Genomic DNA, 18,952 nt, shown 5'->3' with positions numbered 1-18,952 from the left:
TTATACATCATCATCAACTTGATTACAAACAACTTGAAGAGAAAAAGAGTTGTGGTGTTTTGTTTGTTTATTTGTTTTGGCTGTGCCCTAAGCCTGTGGACATTCCTGGGCCAGGAATTAAACCCTCACCACAACAGGGACCCAAGCCTCAGTGATAATGCTGTATCCTTAACAGGCTGTGCCACAACCAAACTCCGTTTTTTTTTAAGTTGGCTACATTTGGTAACTATGGGAGAACACAACGTGTATGTTTAGAGGCTCATGATCAACAGAGCTTTCAGAGAATTGAATGATAAAAATGTACACACGCAGTTCCTGCTGTGGCACAATGGGATCAGGTGTGTCTTGGGAGCACTGAGTCGAAGGTTCGATCCCTGGCCATTGCCTTGTGACTGTGGCTTGGATCTGATCCCTGGCCCAGAAACTCCATATGCCACAGGGTAGCCAAAAATGAAAAAAAACAAAACAAAACAGTAAAAATGTACACATGCATTGTATTGGCATAGCTGGTGTGAGTGCTGCAAGTTGGTCAGGAACCTTTTAAAATTTATTTATGGCTAACAATGGTTTTTTAAAATCAAAGCAAAAAAAAAATTTTTTTTTTGTCTTTTCTAGGGCTGCACTCTTGGCATATGGAGGTTCCCAGGCTAGGGGTCGAATTGGAGCTGTAGCCACCGGCCTACACCAGAGCCACAGCAATGCAGGATCTGAGCCTTGCCTACGACCTACACCACAGCTCACGGCAACTCCAGATCCTTAACACACTGAGCGAGGCCTGGGATCAAACCCACAACCTCATGGTTCCTAGTCGGATTCGTTAACCACTGCACCACGACGGGAACTCCTAAAATCTTAATTATAAAATAATTATAGCAATGCAGGGTATTTGGCAAGGAATGAGACCAGTTACCAAACAGAATCTCTCCTCCTGCCATAAAGCTCTGAATATCTGCTTGTGAGGTCCCTGAATGTCATAGTGGTTTGTTTTTCATAAAGAGTAAAAATAGATGCCAGTTTACAGTGCACTTAATGGCCAGACAGCTTCTGAGCCTCATCCCAAAGATTTATTTTCCCAAAAGAAATACACTATTTACTGAAATCAAAACAAGTAAATGGAGGAATTCCTGGTGTGGCTCAATGGGTTAAGAACCTGACTAGTATCCGTGAGCATGTGGGCTTGATCCCTGGCCTTGCTCAGCGGGCTCGGGATCCTGAGTTGCCACAAGCTGCAGTGTGGGTCTCAGATGCAGCTTGGATCTTGTGTTGCTGTGGCTGTGATATAGGCTAGCAGCTGCAGCTCACATTCGACCCCTAGCCTGGGAACCTCCATATGCTGAAGGTGTGGCCCTAAAAAGAAAAAAAAAATGAAGTCGAGGAAGAGGCGTTCCCGTTGTGGCTCAGTGGGTTAAGAAACCGACATAGTGTCCACGAGAATGCAGGTTTGATCCCTGGCCTCGCTCCATGGGTTAAGGATCCGGCATTGCCACGAGCTGTGGTGTGGGTCACAGATGCGGTTCAGATCCTGGGTTGTTCTGGCTGTGGTGTAGGCCAGTAGCTGCAGCTCCAGTTTGACCTCTAGCCTGGGAACTTCCATATGCCATGAGTGCGGCCCTAAAAAGGCAAAAAAAAAAAAAAAAAAAAAGAATAAGAAAAAGAGGAAGAGACACCAGAGCTGTGTGCACACAGAGAAAAGGCCAAGTGAGGACACAGGGAAGAGGCAGCCATCTTTAAGCCAAGGAGAAATCAAACCTGCCAGCCCCTTAAACGTGGACTTCCAGCCTCCAGAACTGTGAGAAAATCAATTTCTGCTGTTTAAGCCAACCAGATCCATGGTGCTCGATTAGGACAGCCTGAGCGCATTAGTACAGATGGTTACAAACATGCCTCCCCTGTCTGTACTCATGCCCCCTAGCCGAGTGACTTTGCAGCTCCCTCATCCAGAGGTGGAGTCTATTTTTTTAGGCAGGCTTTGTGACTTGCTTTGGCCAACAGAATGCACCAGAACTTCCATTAGGGGAGATCTCGAGCTCAGGCCTCAAGAGACCTTGCAGCTTCTGCCTGGCCCCTGCTGCAGGGTTGCCCTGAGCCCTCCATGCCAGGGAGCCGGTCTGGTCTGCTGGAGGATGAGAGCGACGGTGGCGGAGAACCAAGACTCACTGCTGATAGCTGGCATCAACTGCCAGACACATGAACAAGGCCACTGGAATCTCCAGCCCCGATGATCCTCCAGTTGACTGCAGCCACATGACCGCGCAGAGAGAAATCCAAGTTCATAACCACCAGCTGATCCCAGGTCAAATTGCCCACCTACAGGATCATGAGCAAATACACTGTTGTAATTTAAAGCCACTAAGTTTTTTTATTTTTATTTTTATTTTTTGGTGTCTTTTTGCCTTTTCTAGGGCCACACCCACAGCATACAGAGGTTCCCAGGCTAGGGGTCTAATCAGAGTTGTAGCCGCCAGCCTACACCACAGCCACAGCAATATGGGATCCGAGCCGCGTCTGCAACCTACACCACAGCTCCTGGCAACGCTGGATCCTTCTCCCACTGAGCGAGGCCAGGGATCGAACCTGCAACCTCATGATTTTTAGTTGGATTCGTTAACCACTGAGCCATGACAGGAACTCCCAAAGCCACTAAATTCTGTAGTCCTTTGTTTTGCAGCAGTAATTAAGCTGACATAGCATTCTCTCCCTGGTCTGGGCTTCGGCAACCTGACAATATTCCTGAATGGCAAACTTTGGGCAGCCAAAGTGCCAATCCTTGTTGGTGGTAGACCACAGAGGCAGAGAAGACACTCTGGGCCCCTGGCTGAGAGCCTCCTTATGACACGCAATCCTTGTCCACTTCAATTCTCCTTCCCCAAATTCAGAGTCAGTAGCCTTTGCTGGCCTTTTTGTTCGTCGGTTTGTGTTGCTGTTGTTGTTGTTTGTTTTAGCCATGCTGGAAGTTCCCAGAGCCAGGAATTAAAACTGAGCCATGGCAGTAACCCGAGCCACAGCAGTAACAATGCCAAGTCCTTAATTGCTAGGCCACCAGGGAACTCTTGCCTTTGCTGTTTTTGAAGTTGTCATGACTACTGGACATTCCAAAAACAAAAATAAAAAAAAAAAAAAAGAGAAAGAGAGAGAGAGATTCTTAAGGAGCTCTTGCTGTGGTGCAGTGGGTTAAGAATCCAACTGCAGCAGCTTGGGTTGCTGGAGAGGCTTGGGTTTGATCCCTGACCCACTGCAGTGGGTTAAAGAATCTGGTGTTGCCGCAGCTACGGCGTAGATTGCCGCCGTGGCTTGGATTCAGTCCCTGGCCTGGGAACTTAACATATGTCTCAGGTACAGCCATTTAAAAAAAAAAAAAGATTTTTTTAAGGCAATTATGAGCCTTTACCAAAGACATGTCACTGCAAGGTATATTATGGGCAAGTGACAGCACATAATTTGAATACCTAGTTATTAGTCTGAATAAGAAGGTTGAAGGTGTTAACTACATAATTTCAAAATTAAAAAACAGTATTCTTCAAGATTTAGAAAAAAAGACAGTTAAGATTGCATGGTTATTAATTTGACAGAAGTCAACACAAGATGGGAGAAATTGTCTCTATCTGGAATATTTGTCACACACAAAAAAAAAGAAATGAAGACTTTGTGATAGGGCAATAAATGCTTTATGTGTTTTTAAAATGTCCCTCTAAGAATAATAGCTTTTAGGTTTTTTTTCAATGTTTTTCTTTTTTGGTTGCACCTGCAGCATGTGAAAGTTCCCAGGCCAGGGATCGAACCCTTGCCACAGCAGTGATCTGAGCCACAGCAGTGACAACACCAAATACTTAACCCGAGGAGCCACACAGGAACTTCAAGAATAATAGCCTTTAAATATTAAAAATTATATGTTGTGGTATTATTTTTAATTTTCTTTAATTTTTATTTTTTTTTTATTTTAGGGCCACAGGTACAACATATAGAAGTTCTCAGGCTAGGGGCCACATCAGAGCTATAGCTGCCGGCCTACGCCGCAGCCACGGAAATGTGGGATCAGAGTCTCATCTGTGACCTACACCACAGCTCAGGGCAATGCCGGATCCTTAACCCACTGAGCGAGGTCAGGGATCAAACCTGAATCCTCACAGATACTAGTTGGATTGTTTCCACTGAGCCACAATGGGAACTGCTGTTTTTTTAATTTTAAGTGATTATTATTTGGCATTTATTTCTGTTACTATTCCTTTTCCTTAATGTTTTGATTATCAAATATCTATATCAGGGAGAGATTATTTTACATATTACTGTCATAATATTTCGGTTCTTAGTAAAAATCAACCATGAATTAATCATATATTTTAACAGAAAATCTCTGTGATAATCCTATAACCACCAAAAAACTCACCGATTATTAAACTATAGTCATTTGTTATTATTTTATTTTATTTTATTTATTTATTTTTGGGTTTTTTTGCCATTTCTTGGGCCGCTCCCGCAGCATATGGAGGTGCCCAGGCTAGGGGTCGAATCAGAGCTGTAGCCTCCGGCCTACGCCAGAGCCACAGCCACTCGGGATCCGAGCTGTGTCTGCAACCTACACCACAGCTCACGGCAATGCTGGATCCTTAACTCACTGAGCAAGGCCAGGAATCAAACCTGCAACCTCATGGTTCCTAGTTGGATTCATTAACCACTGAACCATGACGGGAACTCCCACTCATTATTATTTTAAAGCACACAAATAAAGTGTTATGAAAAATGCAAAAATAATTGCCTATTTTTACATGTTTGCCAAGGCTATTACAGAAATCTTTCCACTGCCAAAGGTAGTTGGAATTTTTACTTGATTTATTTGTTTGTTTATTTATTTATTTATTTTGCTTTTTAGGGGTGCACTCGGGTCATATGGAAGTTCCCAGGCTAGGGGTCGAATCAGAAAGGCAGCCACCAGCCTACATGGCAGCTTGCAGCAATGCTGGATCCTTAACCCACTGAGCAAGGCCAGGGAACCAACCTGCATCCTCATGGATACTGGTCGGGTTCATAACCCATTGAGCCACAATGGGAACTCCTTCACTTGATTTCAAACCAAATCCATAATGTTAACATAATCTCCATTAGCAACTTGTTGGCACTGGGTAAGAGGAAATCCCTCTTTATGTCTTATGTTGAACTTTCAAAACCATTCTCTAATGCAATGTTATTAAAAAGGGCTTTTATTCCAAATGAGCATTGAATTTCATGCCAAGATTTTCCATTTCATATCTTGATTACGCACATTTATTATTATGTTTATTTTTTATTTTTAATATTTTTTTCACTTTGCAAACCCCATTTTTATTTGGATTAAACTAGTTACCACGTAAATCTCTTTTGATACAGAAATCAGGGAGTTCCCATTGTGGCGCAGTGGTTAACGAATCCGACTAGGAACCATGAAGTTTCGGGTTCCATCTCTGGCCTCTCTCCGTGGGTTAAGGATCCGGCGTGGCCGTGAGCTGTGGTGTAGGTTGCAGACGCAGCTCGGATCCCGCGTTGCTGTGGCTCTGGTGTAGGCCGGTGGCTACAGCTCTAATTGGACCCCTAGCCTGGGAACTTCCATATGCCGTGGGAGCGGCCCTAGAAAAGACAAAAAAAAAAGAAGAAGAAGAAGAAGAAATCAGAATAAACCAAATTTTAACCCGGTCTGAAAATGTTCAAGTTCAAAAGTCAATAACACCAATTTGGAGATCTTACACAAAGATTAAGCACATGTAAGTATGTTTGCTTTTGGTCCACATCAAAGCTTACACGCTAATAGGAGTTCCCGTGGTGGCTCAGTAGTTAACGAATCCAACTAGGAACCATGAGGTTGCGGGTTCGGTCCCTGCCCTTGCTCAGTGGGTGAAGGATCCAGCGTTGCCATGAGCTGTGGGGTACGTTGCAGAGGTGGCTCAGATCCCACGTTGCTGTGGCTGTGGTGTAGGCTGGTGACTACAGCTCCGATTCGACCCCTAGCCTGGGAACCTCCGTATGCTGCGGGAGCAGCCCTAGAAAAAGCAAAAAAAAAAAAAAAAAGCTTACATGCTAACAGCACTTCCTTGAATATTAACTCTCAACTTCCAGTCTCTAGTTTCTTCAGAGTTCTTCCCTGCGGTTAAGTGACACTTGTCATTCAGGAAAGTGATATTACCGTAATCCTTCTAAACCTTCATCGAAACAGGAGACCAAAATACATCCCCACGTGGCAGAGGGAAAGCTGTATCACAAGGCTGAGAAACCTCCAGAAACTCACCTAAGGAGCAGAAAAGCCTCCTGACAATTAGGCGACCTTTGTATGGCCCTTCTTCAGACAAACCAATGTGTGTATACACTTTATATGCACATTCACACAGACAGGTGTGTACATGATTGTGCAGATTGTAAAACAATAGATTGGGAGTTCCCGTCGTGGCGCAATGGTTAACGAATCCGACTAAGAACCATGCGGTTGCAGGTTCGGTCCCTGCCCTTGCTCAGTGGGTTAAGGATCCGGCGTTGCGGTGAGCTGTGGTGTAGGTTGCAGACGTGGCTCAGATCCCGCGTTGCTGTGGCTCTGGCGTAGGCCGGTGGCTACAGCTCCGATTCGACCCCTAGCCTGGGAACCTCCATATGCCGCGGGAGCGGCCCCAGAAATAGCAAAAAGACAAAAAAATAAAAATAAAATAAAATAAAATAAAATAAAACCATAGATTGGTCAGGGGCCTCAAGGGGAAAAGCCAAATTATGCAGAGTGCTCAAAGTGATCTGGTGAGTCACACCTCAAATTCATCTCTTCGTTTTGTCTTTTTGGGGGCACACTCGTGGCGTGTGGAGGTTCCCAGGTTAGGGGGCGAATCAGAGCTATAGTTGCTGGCCGACACCACAGCCACAGCCACAGCAACACCAGATCCGAGCAGGTTAAGGACCTGGTGTTGTCCCTGTTGTGGCTCTGGTGACTGCTGTTGCTCGGATTGGACCCGTGGCCCTGGAATTTCTGCATGCCAGGGGTGTGGCCAAAAAAATCAACCACGCAAACAAACAAAAAAGCTGAGCAGCGTCCTCTAAAGCAGGCCCTCTGCTCCCCTATCCCCTCATCTTATTCATCTATCAAAGTCCTAGTCTTTCTTCAGATTTTAGCTGAGACATCGCTCTTCCCAGGAGTCCTTCCCTCACACCCCAAGTTCAAGTTCTGTGCCTCTCTTCTGAGCTTCCAAGACCCTCAGACTTACCCCATCATTCTTTCTGTGTAATCAATAAGTGGGCAAGAGACTTGTGGCTTGGTTTCGCTGTTTCAAGCCTGTAGGAAACATTCAAGAAATAGCTGTGGGGAGTTCCCGCTGTGGTGCAATGTGTTAAGAATCCGACTGCAGCGGCTCAGGTCGCTGCAGAACTGTGAGTTCCATCCCCAGCCCAGTGCAGTGGGTTAAAGGATCTGGTATTGCCAAGCTGCGGCTCCAATTCAATCCCTGGCCTGGGAACATCCATATCCTGCAGATGCAGCCATTAAAAAAAAGAAGAAACGAATTAGCTGTGGGATGAGTGAATAAATGAATGTGTGAATGATACACACCACAGATTTCCACAAATCCTCACTGACTCCCATAATGCACAGTACGCCCAGGGCTGAGCTGTCTGGGGCGGGGAAGAGGGATGAGACAGAAATGAATGAGTCCAGGAGTTCCCGTTGTGGCTCAGTGGTAACGATCTGACTAGCATCCATGAGGATGCAGGTTCGATCCCAGGCCTCGTCACTGGGTTAGGAATTCAGCGTTGCTGTGGGCTGCAGTGAAGGTTTCAGACGCAGCTCAGATCCCATGTCCCTGTGGCTCTGGTGTAGGCGGGCAGCTGTGGCTCTGATTTGACCCCTAGCCTGGGACTCTCCATATGCCGCGGGTGTGGCCCTAAAAAGCCAAAAAAAAAGAAAAAAGAAATGAATGAGTCCAGCCCTTGTGGTTTCACTGCTACTTGGGGAGACAAGCTAGAAGACAACTATGGGTAATGCAGCGTCCCCTAAACTAGTGGAGAGGGAGAGGTGGAGGGAGGGCAGCTGAGGCAGGAAAACCAATTCGATGTCATTGGCGAGGAGGCAAATAAAATTTGGTTCATCCAAATTAGTTTCTCCATCCACATAGGAGAACAATCACATGAATATAAATTACGAACTGGGGAATCAAGCCTGACACCTTCATAGTCAAATGCAGATGAGTAGGCTACATACACTCTTAGCGGTGAGTGATGTATTATCTACAAGTGGGTGTTATTACAAGTGATTTATTACAGTGGGGTCCTACTGCATAGCACAAGGAATATTCAATATCTTGGATAAACTATAATGGTAAAGAACATGAAACAGAATATATAAATGTATAACCGAATCACTTTGCTGTAGAGCAGAAATTAACAACATTGCAAATCAACTGTACTTAAACAAACAAACAAAAAAAGGAGTTCCTGCAGTAGCTCAGCAGGTAAGAACCCAACTAGTATCCTTGAGGATGCGGGTTCGCTCCCTGGCCTTGCTCAGTGGGTTCAGGATCCAGCGTTGCCGTGAGCAGTGGGGAAGGTCACAGACGTGGCTCGGATCTGGTTTTGCTGTGGCTCTGGTGTAGGGTGGCAGCTACAGCTTCAACTTCACCCCTAGCCTGGGAACTTCCATATGCCCCAAGTGCAGCACGAAACAGAAAAAATAAATAAATAAATAAAATAAATTTAAAAGAAACAAATGATTTATTATTTTCCAGTAATTTCAGGGCATTCTGCATGCCACTTGTCCCCTTCTTCCTGCTCTCATCTTCTCAAGCCTGAGTCCTCCACAGAGCCTGCCCTCCTCAGCCGCGGTCGCGGTCAGATCATGTGTGATCTGGACTCCACCCAGTTCTGGCTCAGCCACTCGGGCTCTGCTCGTTCCCTCTTCGGGCAGCACTGGGCTGGGCTGAGCTGTGCCCTGAGGCTGGAAGCAATCTGAAGCCTCATATTTCTGTGTTCCCTTCACAGTGCCTGGGTTAGAGCAGACTGGAAGATGGGGAAAGTTTTATAATATGTATATGATAGAGTATTTATTGCTTTTTTTTTTTTTTTGGTCACGCTCGTGGCAAGTGGAAGTTCCTGGACCAGGGATTGAACCCAAGCTACAGCAGCAACCTGAGCCACTGCAGTGACAATGTCAGATCCCCAAACTGCTAGAGCACCAGGGATCTCCAATTTATTGCTTCTCTAAAAATGTTTCGGAGTTCCCGTCGTGGCTTAGCGGTTAATGAACCCCACTAGGATCCATGAGGACCCAGGTTCGATCCCTGGCCTTGCTCTGTGGGTCAAGGATCCAGCATTGCCGTGAGCTGTGGTGTAGGTCACAGAAGTGGCTTGAATCCTGAGTTGCTGTGGCTGTGGCATAGGCCGGCAACTGTAGCTCCGATTTGACCCTTAGCCTGGGAACCAGCATATGCTGTGGAAGCGGCCCTAGAAAAGGCAAAAAGACACCACCCCCCAAAAAAAGAAAGTAAAAGGTGAGGAGGAACATGGGTGGGCGGGGGGGGATAGCTGAGAGAAAGATCTCTGAGGAGGTAGAAGGCGAGGGGGCTAAGAGCCCAGGGGACAGGGTGGATGGCAGGTGAGAAGCCATCTCTATTGCTCCGAATTGATGCCAAGAGGTGAGACGGTGGCAGGTGCGGCCAAGCTTGGAGCATCGCATGGAGCGGCGTCTCACGGCTCGGGCTGCTAGAACAAATTACCACGGACTGCGTGGCTTAACCAGCCTTTGTTTCTCACACTTACGGAGGATGGACGTCTGAGATCAGGATGCCAACGTGGGCAGGTACTTGTGAGAGCCCACCTCCTGGTTGACAGATGGCTGCCTTTTTGCTGTGTCCTCACATGGCGGGAAGAAAGAGGGAAAGTGGCGGGGGGTCGGGGGGCAGAGAGAGAGAGAGAGGGCATTTCTCAATCTCTCTTGTCACTTATACGGTCACTCATCCCATTCGTGAGGGCATGCAGGGCTCCACCCTCACGACCTAATCACCTCCCAGATGCCTCACCTCTTTTTATTTTTTATTTTATTTTATTTTATTTTTATTTTTGTCTTTTTGCCATTTTCTTGGGCCACTCCTGCGGCATATGGAGGTTCCCAGGCTAGGGGTTGAATCGGAGCTGTAGCTGCCAGCCTACACCACAGCCACAGCCACTCGGGTTCCGAGCTTCATCTGCGACCTCTACACCACAGCTCATGGCAACGCTTGATCCTTAACCCACGGAGCGAGGCCAGGGATCGAACCCACACCCTCATGGATCCTAGTCGTGTTCATTACCGCTGAACCATGACAAAAGATGAGAACTCTGAGGCCTCACCTCTTAATACTATCACTTTGGGGATTAGGGCTTTAACATATGAATGGGGGGCGGGGCACAAACCTTTGGGTCCACAGGAAGTGGTAAAAGCTGTTAGTAGAAAGAATTTCAATCTGTTAGCTTTATTTTCTCTGAGAAGCAGGAGGTGAAGTTACTTGACGGAAACGAGGAGTTAAAAATGGAGTAGTGGGGCTTCAAAAGAGATGGTTTGGGATTATCCTTCTGGTGCATTCGAAGGGAAGCGACCAGAGATCCACAGAGGTTTGGGCAGCTGCCTGCAAAGGTCCATGGGGTGTTTCCTAGTCATCCCCTCTCCGTTGGTACAGAGTGGGGCATACTTGAGTTGAATATCGTCAAATCATTATTGCCAACTAAAAACCATGATGGAAATTCTAGTAGAAGAAGTGACTGGTTTGGAGGACTTTCTAGTGGGAGAGTTCCTCCAGCTCTAACCCCAAACCACACCAGTCACCACCTTTCACAGTAACCTCCTAAAGGGCGCCTCTTGGCATCGCCTGGGCTGAGAAGAGATTCCTGCTGCCACCTTCTGGGAAAATGAATAACCAAAGTAAACGCTTCACTGGTATTCAAGGAGAAACCACATATTGGGACATTGCTGGAGTCATCCTTTGAATTCATTCCTTTACTTACCATTGGACCTATTTTTTTTTTTCTGTCTTTTTAGGGCTGCACCTGAGACATGTGGAGGTTCCTAGACTAGGGGTCCAATTGGAACTACAGCTGCTGGCCTACACCACAGCCACAGCCACTTGGGATCCAAGCTGTGTCTGTAACCTACACCACAGCTCACAGCAACACTGGACCCTTAACCCACTGAGCGAGGCCAGGGATCGAACCTGCGTCCTCATGGATGCTAGTCAGATTCGTTTCTGCTGAGCCACAAGGGGAACTCCAAATGGACCCATGTTTGAAATTTCACAGTAGAAATAGCATCTGTGTTAGGCATTAATCAGCCAGTGCATTCTACCTTGCAATTCTCCAATCATTCTGAGGAGACTGGAAATTGTTTTTCAAGCAGTTCCTGCTGCGGCTTAAGAATCCAACTACAGCGGCTCCGGTTGCTTGGAGGTGGGCGTTTGATCCCTGGCTGGGCGCAGCAGGTTAAAGGGTGTCAGCTGTGGCTTAGATTCAATCCCTGGTTTGGAAACTTCCATATGCTGCAGGTGCAGCCATAAAATTTTTTTAAATTGTTTTTGGAAACATTTTTTTTTGCATTTTATTTTTATATCTTTATTTTTTTAAATTTATTATTATTGGAGTTCCCGTCGCAGTGCAGAGGAAACAAATCTGCCTAGGAACCATGAGGTTGTGGGTTCCATCCCTGGCCCCGGCTCAGTGGGTTAAGGATCTGGCGATGCCGTGAGCTGTGGTGTAGGTCACAGATGCAGCTTGGATCCTGAGTTGCCGTGGCTGTGGTGTAGGCTGGCAGCTGTAGCTCCGCGTTAACCCCTAGCCTGGGAACCTCCCTATGTCACGGGTGCAGCCCTAAAAAAGACAAAAGACAAAAAAAAAATCTTACTGCAGTGGCTTGAGTCGCTGCAGAGATGCAGATTCTACAGGTTTGATTCCCCAGTTCTGCCTGGCACAGTGGATTAAAAGATCTGGCATTGGAGTTCCCGTCGTGGCGCAGTGGTTAACGAATCCGACTAGGAACCATGAGGTTGCAGGTTCGGTCCCTGCCCTTGCTCAGTGGGTTAACGATCCGGCGTTGCCGTGAGCTGTGGTGTAGGTCGCAGACACGGCTCGGATCCCTCGTTGCTGTGGCTCTGGCGTAGGCCAGTGGCTACAGCTCCGATTCGATCCCTAGCCTGGGAACCTCCATATGCCGTGGAAGCGGCCCAAAGAAATAGCAAAAAGACAAAAAAAAAAAAAAAAAAAAAAAGATCTGGCATTGCAGCAGCTGCAGTGTAGGTCACAGCTACGGCTTGGGTTCAATCCTTGGCCCAGGAACTTCCATATGCCATGGGCGTGGTTATAAAAATGAACAGAAAGGGGAGAAAGGACATCATCTCAGAATATAGCCACGTCATCCTTTGGGACTCCGGAGATCCAGAGAAGGGGGCAAGAATGGGGGCGAAGATGTCAAAGACTGAGCAGGAAGAAGAGAAGAAAGATAAGAACTTCACTTTTCCCGATCATGCAGGATGGGACAGCTGGTGGAAAGATAAAGGAAATAAGCTTGGGGTAGGGGTAAAGCTTGGGAAGTCCCTTTGAGAGAAATGGGAATTTCTTCCCAAAGGCAAACAAAAGTTCTTTTCTGAGGGTTGTTAAAGCCCAACAGCACCTGCAGTCCCTTCTTGGTTGACAAATTGGTGTGCCATCCCCTGTTATTGGTGATGATTTGGGGGTGGGGGCAAGGAGGTAGTACAGAAACCATGGTCTATTTGTGGAAGCCTGGAAAAGTCAGATCTGAAGCCAAGAAAATGAAAACTTTATTTTGTCTTTTTAGGGCCACACCTGCGGTATATGGAGGTTCCAGGCTAGGGGTTGAATCAGAGCTACAGCTGCTGGCCTACACCACAGCTAGAGCAACGCCAGATGCAAGCCATGTCTGCAACCTACACCACAGCTCATGGCAATGCCAGATCCTTAACCCACTAGGCAAGGCCAGGGATCAAACCTGCGTACTCATGGATACTAGTCAGATTCGTTTCCGCTGAGCCACCATGGGAACTCCTGACATGTGTTTTTGTAAAGAACCCTACGAATGCTTCTCACAGTTCTAATAGCAGGTCCTTGAGGAAGTCAGTAGTCTTTGGTCAAGAGAACAGCGGTGGCAGCACCATCCTTCAGCCCTCATTTCTCATCTGGCCTATCTTGCAGGCACACACTATGCTTGGGGTTGCTGAGGCTGCTGGGGCAAGATAAAGCCTGTCCAACTCTCCTGGCTTGGGCACATGTTGTATAGCTTTGTCAAGGTATAATTTACACATAAAATCCACCCATTATACAGATGGCCAAAAAACACATGAAAAGATGTTCAACATCACTCATCATTAGAGAAATGCAAATCAAAACCATGATAAGGTACCACCTTTCACCAGCCAGAATGGCCATCATCCAAAAGTCTACACACAAGAAGTGCTGGAGAGGGTGTGGAGAAAAAGGAACCCTAGTACACTGTGGGTGGGATTGTAAATTGGTGCAACCACTGTGGAAAGCAGTATGGAGATGCCTCAGAAAACTAAACATAGAACTACCATTTGATCCAGCCATCCCACTCCTGGGCATCGACCCAGAGAAAAGCATGACTCGCAAAGACACATGCACCCCAATGTTCATTGCAGCACTCTTTACAATAGCCAAGACATGAAACAACCTCAATGTCCATCGACGGAGGAGTGGAGCAAGAAGAGGTGGTCCATATACACAATGGAATATGACTCAGCCATCAAAAGGAACGAAATACCAGATTTTTAGCATCATGGATGGACCTAGAAATGATCATGCTAAGTGAAGTCAGCCAGACAGTGAGACACCAACATCAAATGCTTTCACTGACATGTGGAATCTGAAAAAAGGACACAATGAAATTCTTTGCAGAATAGATACTGACTCACAGACTTTGAAAAACTTACGGTTTCCAAAGGAGACAATTTGGGGGGTGGGGGGATGTGCTTGGGTTGTGCGCTGTAAATCCTGTGAAACTGGATTGTGATGATCACTGTACAGCTATGGATGTGATAAAAAATAAAATAAAAATTCACTCATTGTAAGTGTCCAATTCAAAGGGTTTTTTTTTGCCTTTTTGCTTTTTAGGGCCACCCCCATGGCATATGGAGGTTTCCAGGCTAGGGGTCTAATCGGAGCTGTTGCCACTGCCCTACACCACAGCCACAGCAACACTGGATCCTCAACCCACTGAGTGAGGCCAGGGATCGAACCTGTGTCCTCATGGATGCCAGTCAGATTCGTTTCCACTGAGCCACGACGGGAACTCCTGTTCCTTTGTATTACTGAGGGTCATCCAATATTTGGATATACCACGTTTTGTTTACCCGTTCACCAGTAATGGACATATAGATAGTTTCCAGATTGGGCTTATTACAAATAATGCTGCTATAAATATTCACATACAAGTCTTTGTGGGGACATGTTTCTATTTTCTTGAGTAGATTCCTAGGATCGAAGTAAATTTTTAAGAAATGTGTCCTGGAGTTCCCGTTGTGGGGCAGTGGAAACAAATCCGTCTAGCAACCATGAGGTTGTGGGTTCAATCCCCGGCCTTGATCAGTGGGTGAAGGATCTGGCGATGCCGTGAGCTGTGATGTAGGTCACAGATGCAGCTCGGATCCTGCGTGGCTGTGGCTGTGGTGTAGGCTGGCAGCGGTAGCTCCGATTTAACCCCTAGCCTGGGAACCTCCATGTGCTGCGGGTGCAGCCCTAAAAAAAAAGAAAAAAAAAAGAAAAAAAAAAGAATTGTGTATTAGCTGGGAGTTCACGCTGTGGTGATGGGGGTTAAGAATCTGACTGCAGTGGCTTGGGTTGCTTCATTGGCACCAGTTTGATCTGCAGCCTGGCACAGCGGGTTAAAGGACCTGGCATTACTGCAGTCGTGGCATAGGTCTCATAAGTGGTATTGGCAAAGGAACAGACACATAGATCAATGGAGCAAAATAGAGGGCTCGGAAATAGACTCACACAATACTGATATTTGGTTTTTGGCAAAGCTGCAAAAGAAATTCGATGGCAGCAGGAGAGTCTTTTTCTTTTTCTTTCTTTCTTTCTTTTTTCTTTCTGCTTTTTGGAGCCGCACCTGCAGTATATGGAGGTTCCCAGGCTAGGGATCGAATCAGAGCTGCAGCAGCCGGCCCACACCACAGCCACAGCAATGTGGGAATCCAAGCTACATCTGTGACCTACACCACAGCTCACAGCAATGCCAGATCCTTAACCCACTGAGCGAGGCCAGGGAACAAACCCGTATCCTTATGGATACTAGTAGGATTCCTTTCTGCTGCACCACAATGGGAACTCCTATAGGACATTCTTGAAAAGACCAAACTCTAGTGAGCGGAACAGATCCGTGATTTCCAGGGAGTTGGGGTGCAGGCAGGGTATATCTAGAAAGTAATAGTAGAAAGACTTTTTTGGAGTGATGGAAATATTTTGTATCCGATTGTGGTGGTGCTCGCACAAAGATGTAAAATTCATGGAGTTTGTCAATAAAAGGATAAAAGTCCTGGAGTTCTTACAGACCAAAAAAGAAAAAAAAAATTCGAAATTCTTTACATGGGCAAAGGATAACAAAATTTTTTTTAATATTTTAAAATTTTTTCTTCTTTTTAGGGCCACACCCACAGCATACGGAGGTTCCCAGGCTAGGGGTCAAATTCGGAGGTGTAGCCACCAGCCTATACCACAGCCACAGCAACTCGGGACCTGAGCTGCGTCTGCAACCTACACCACAGCTCACGGCAACGCTGGATTCTTCACCCACTGAACAAGGCCAGGGATCGAACCTGCAACCTCGTGATTCGTAGTCGGATTCATTAACCCCTAAACCACGACGGAAACGCCCATGATTTTTATTTTTTAATCTTATTGAAGTATAGTTAATTTACAATGTCTGTTAGTTTCAGGTGTACAGGAAAAGATACACACACACATATATATTCTTTTTCAGATTATTTTCCCTTATAAGTTATTACAAAATATTGACTAGAATTCCTTGTGCCATGCCGTAGGTCCTTGTTGGTTATCTATTTTCTATATAGTAGGGTGTATATCTTAATCCCAATCTCCTAATTTACACCTCCCCAGCCTCCCCTTTGGTAACTGTAAGTTTGTTTTCTCTGTCTGTGAGTCCCTCTTTGTAAGCAAATTCACTTGTATCCAAACATGTTTTTTTTTGTTTTTTGTTTTTGCTTTTCAGGGCTGCACCTGCAGCATATGGAAATTCCCAGGCTAGGGGTTGAATCAGAGCTACCGCTGCCGACCTACGCCACAGCTCACGGCAACGCCGGATCCTTAATCCACTGAGCGAGGCCAGGGATCGAACCCGCATCCTCATGGATGCTAGTTGGGTTCGTTAACCACTGAGCCACGAAGGCAACTTCTAGCTGTTCTTGTTGATCTTGAACTCCTCATGGAAGCTTCATGTTGGGCAGCCTCGAGGATGGATGGACCACTTCAGGCTGACAGGTGGAGCGCCTCCACCCCTCCTCTTAGTGATGCTGAGGCCCCTTCCTCACCGCATATTCCTTATCGCTTTGGTAAATGGAGGAGTCCCTGGCCCTCCCAGGGGACCTGGTCATCTTATGGGTTTTTCACAGCACATATTCACTCCAGCATACTCACGTTGACCCTTCACCATCTGTTCCAGTAGTCCTGCCACTTCTAGTTCACACAGCATGAAGCTTGCTCCAGGCCTCACAGATGGCGGTGAAAGTTCAAAAGTGCAAGGATGAAAAAAAAATCCTAAAAAAGTTAAAAAAAAAAAAAGCTTAAATTCATGAGAATAAGGATCAAAGGGCTATTTCATTTCTCCTCCGGTCAGATGGTGATGATAAGAGCCGTTTATTGTTTTGCCCCGGGTGTGTGTGTGCAGTATCTAGAACAGTGCCCAGCACATCGTGGACAGTCAATAAATACTTGTTATATGACTGATTGGAGCCCTCGCTTGAAAAATAGCTTTAAACCTAGATCTGTATCACTGCCCAGTTAACCTTCAAGGCGGAGGCCACACAGGGACAGCTCCTCAATAGTTTATAATAATCTATATGGGAAAAAAGAATGGATAGATATGCATGTATCGCCGATTCACTTTGCTGTACACTGGAAACAAATGCAACATTGTAAGTCAACTATAATCCAATAAATTTTAAATAATAATATGCATAAAATATGCACGTATAATGTATTATTCAAATATTAAAAAGACTGAGGACAAAATATAGGTATCATTGGACAAATAAGGATGCACTGATCAATGCCCACAGATGCAAGGTGAAAAATATACCAAAACATGTTCTCCAGCTGGAGTTCCCATTGTGGCTCAGTGCTAACAAACCCGACTAGAATCCAAGAGGATTCCTGGCCTCGCTCAGTGGGTGACGGATCCGGCGTTGCCGTGAGCTGTGGTGTAGGTCACAGATGAGGTTCTGATCCCACGTTGCTGTTGCTGTGGCTATGGTGTAGGCCAGTAGCTGCAGCTCCGATTGGACCCCTAGCCTGGGAACCTCCATATGTCCCAGGTGCAGCCCTAAAAAGCAAAAAAAACAAAAACAAACAACAAAAAAATGAAAGAAAGAAAAGTGAGCAAAGAAATTGGTGTGAATGCTGATAGATAAGAAACATTGAGTATCAAAAAAAGTAGCATTAATTATACACTTTACATTTCTGATAACTTTTTTTTTTTCTGTTTTAGGGCCGCACCCGTGGCATATGGAGGTTCCCAGGCTAGGGGTCCAATCGGAGCTGCCGCTGCTGGCCTACACCACAGCCACAGCAACGTGGGATCTGAGCCTTGTCTGTGACCTACACCACAGCTCACGGCAATGCCAGATCCTTAACCCACTGAGTGAGGGCAGAGATTGAACCCAAAACCTCATGGCTACTAGTTGGACTTGTCTGTGTGGCACCACAACGGGAACTCCTACATTTCTGATAACTTTTGATAACAAGCTAGACATTGAATTACCAAAAATATTAACAGGAGAGATGAGAGGAAGAAGAGTGGCCTGCGATCCTGATGAATCTGTTTTTGTTAAAGTGATACATCAGGATTTTAAAAAGCAGACAATAGGAGTTTCCATCATGGCTCAGTGGTTAACAAATCCAACGAGGAACCATGAGGTTTCGGGTTTGATCCCTGGCCTCGCTCAGTGGGTTAAGGATCCGGCGTTGTCCTAAGCTGTGGTGTAGGTCGAAGACACAGCTCAGATATGGCGTTGCTGTGGCTCTGGTGTAGGCCAGCGGCTGCAGCTCCAATTAGACCCCTAGCCTGGGAACCTCCATATGCCACAGGTGCAGCCCTGGAAAAGATAAAAATAAAAAAAAAAATTTTAAAAAGCAGACAATGGGCATGCTGATTAACTCTAGTCATTGGTAGGAAATTGTAGGTTTTAGTTTGTTAAGAATTCTATATAAACATAAAAATAATAGGAATAGAATATATACCTCCCAGAGTTCCCTGATGGCTCAGAGGCAGATTAAGGATCTGGCATTGTCACTGCTGTGGCTCAGGTCACTGCTATGGCATTGGTTTGATCCCTGACATGGGAACTTCTGCATGCGAGGATGAGGCCAAATTTAAAAAGAAAAAACTATATATATATATATAAATTCCGAGCCACTGAGGGGAAAAAAAAAATTAAAACCCCTAAATCAATCCAAGAGGTGAAACAAATGTACATATGCACTGATATTGTGTTGTAAAAATATTTATATTTACATATGGGTAGTTTAAAATTAGAGGTTATACCTCTAATTAAGGAAAATTATACTATTGATTAAATTTAGGCCTTCCTGGTGTGGCTCAGTGGTAACAGCTAGTATTCATGAGATTGCAGGTTTGATCTCGGGCCTTGCTCAGTGGGTTAAGGATCCAGTGTTGCCTTGAGCTGCAGTGTAGGTCGCAGACGTGGCTTGGATCCGGCATTTGCTGTGG

This window comes from Sus scrofa, chromosome X (assembly GCF_000003025.6).
Source record: "Sus scrofa isolate TJ Tabasco breed Duroc chromosome X, Sscrofa11.1, whole genome shotgun sequence".
Taxonomy (NCBI): domain Eukaryota; kingdom Metazoa; phylum Chordata; class Mammalia; order Artiodactyla; family Suidae; genus Sus; species Sus scrofa.
The sequence above is the reverse complement of the archived record's forward strand: the minus strand, read 5'-3'. Positions refer to the sequence as shown.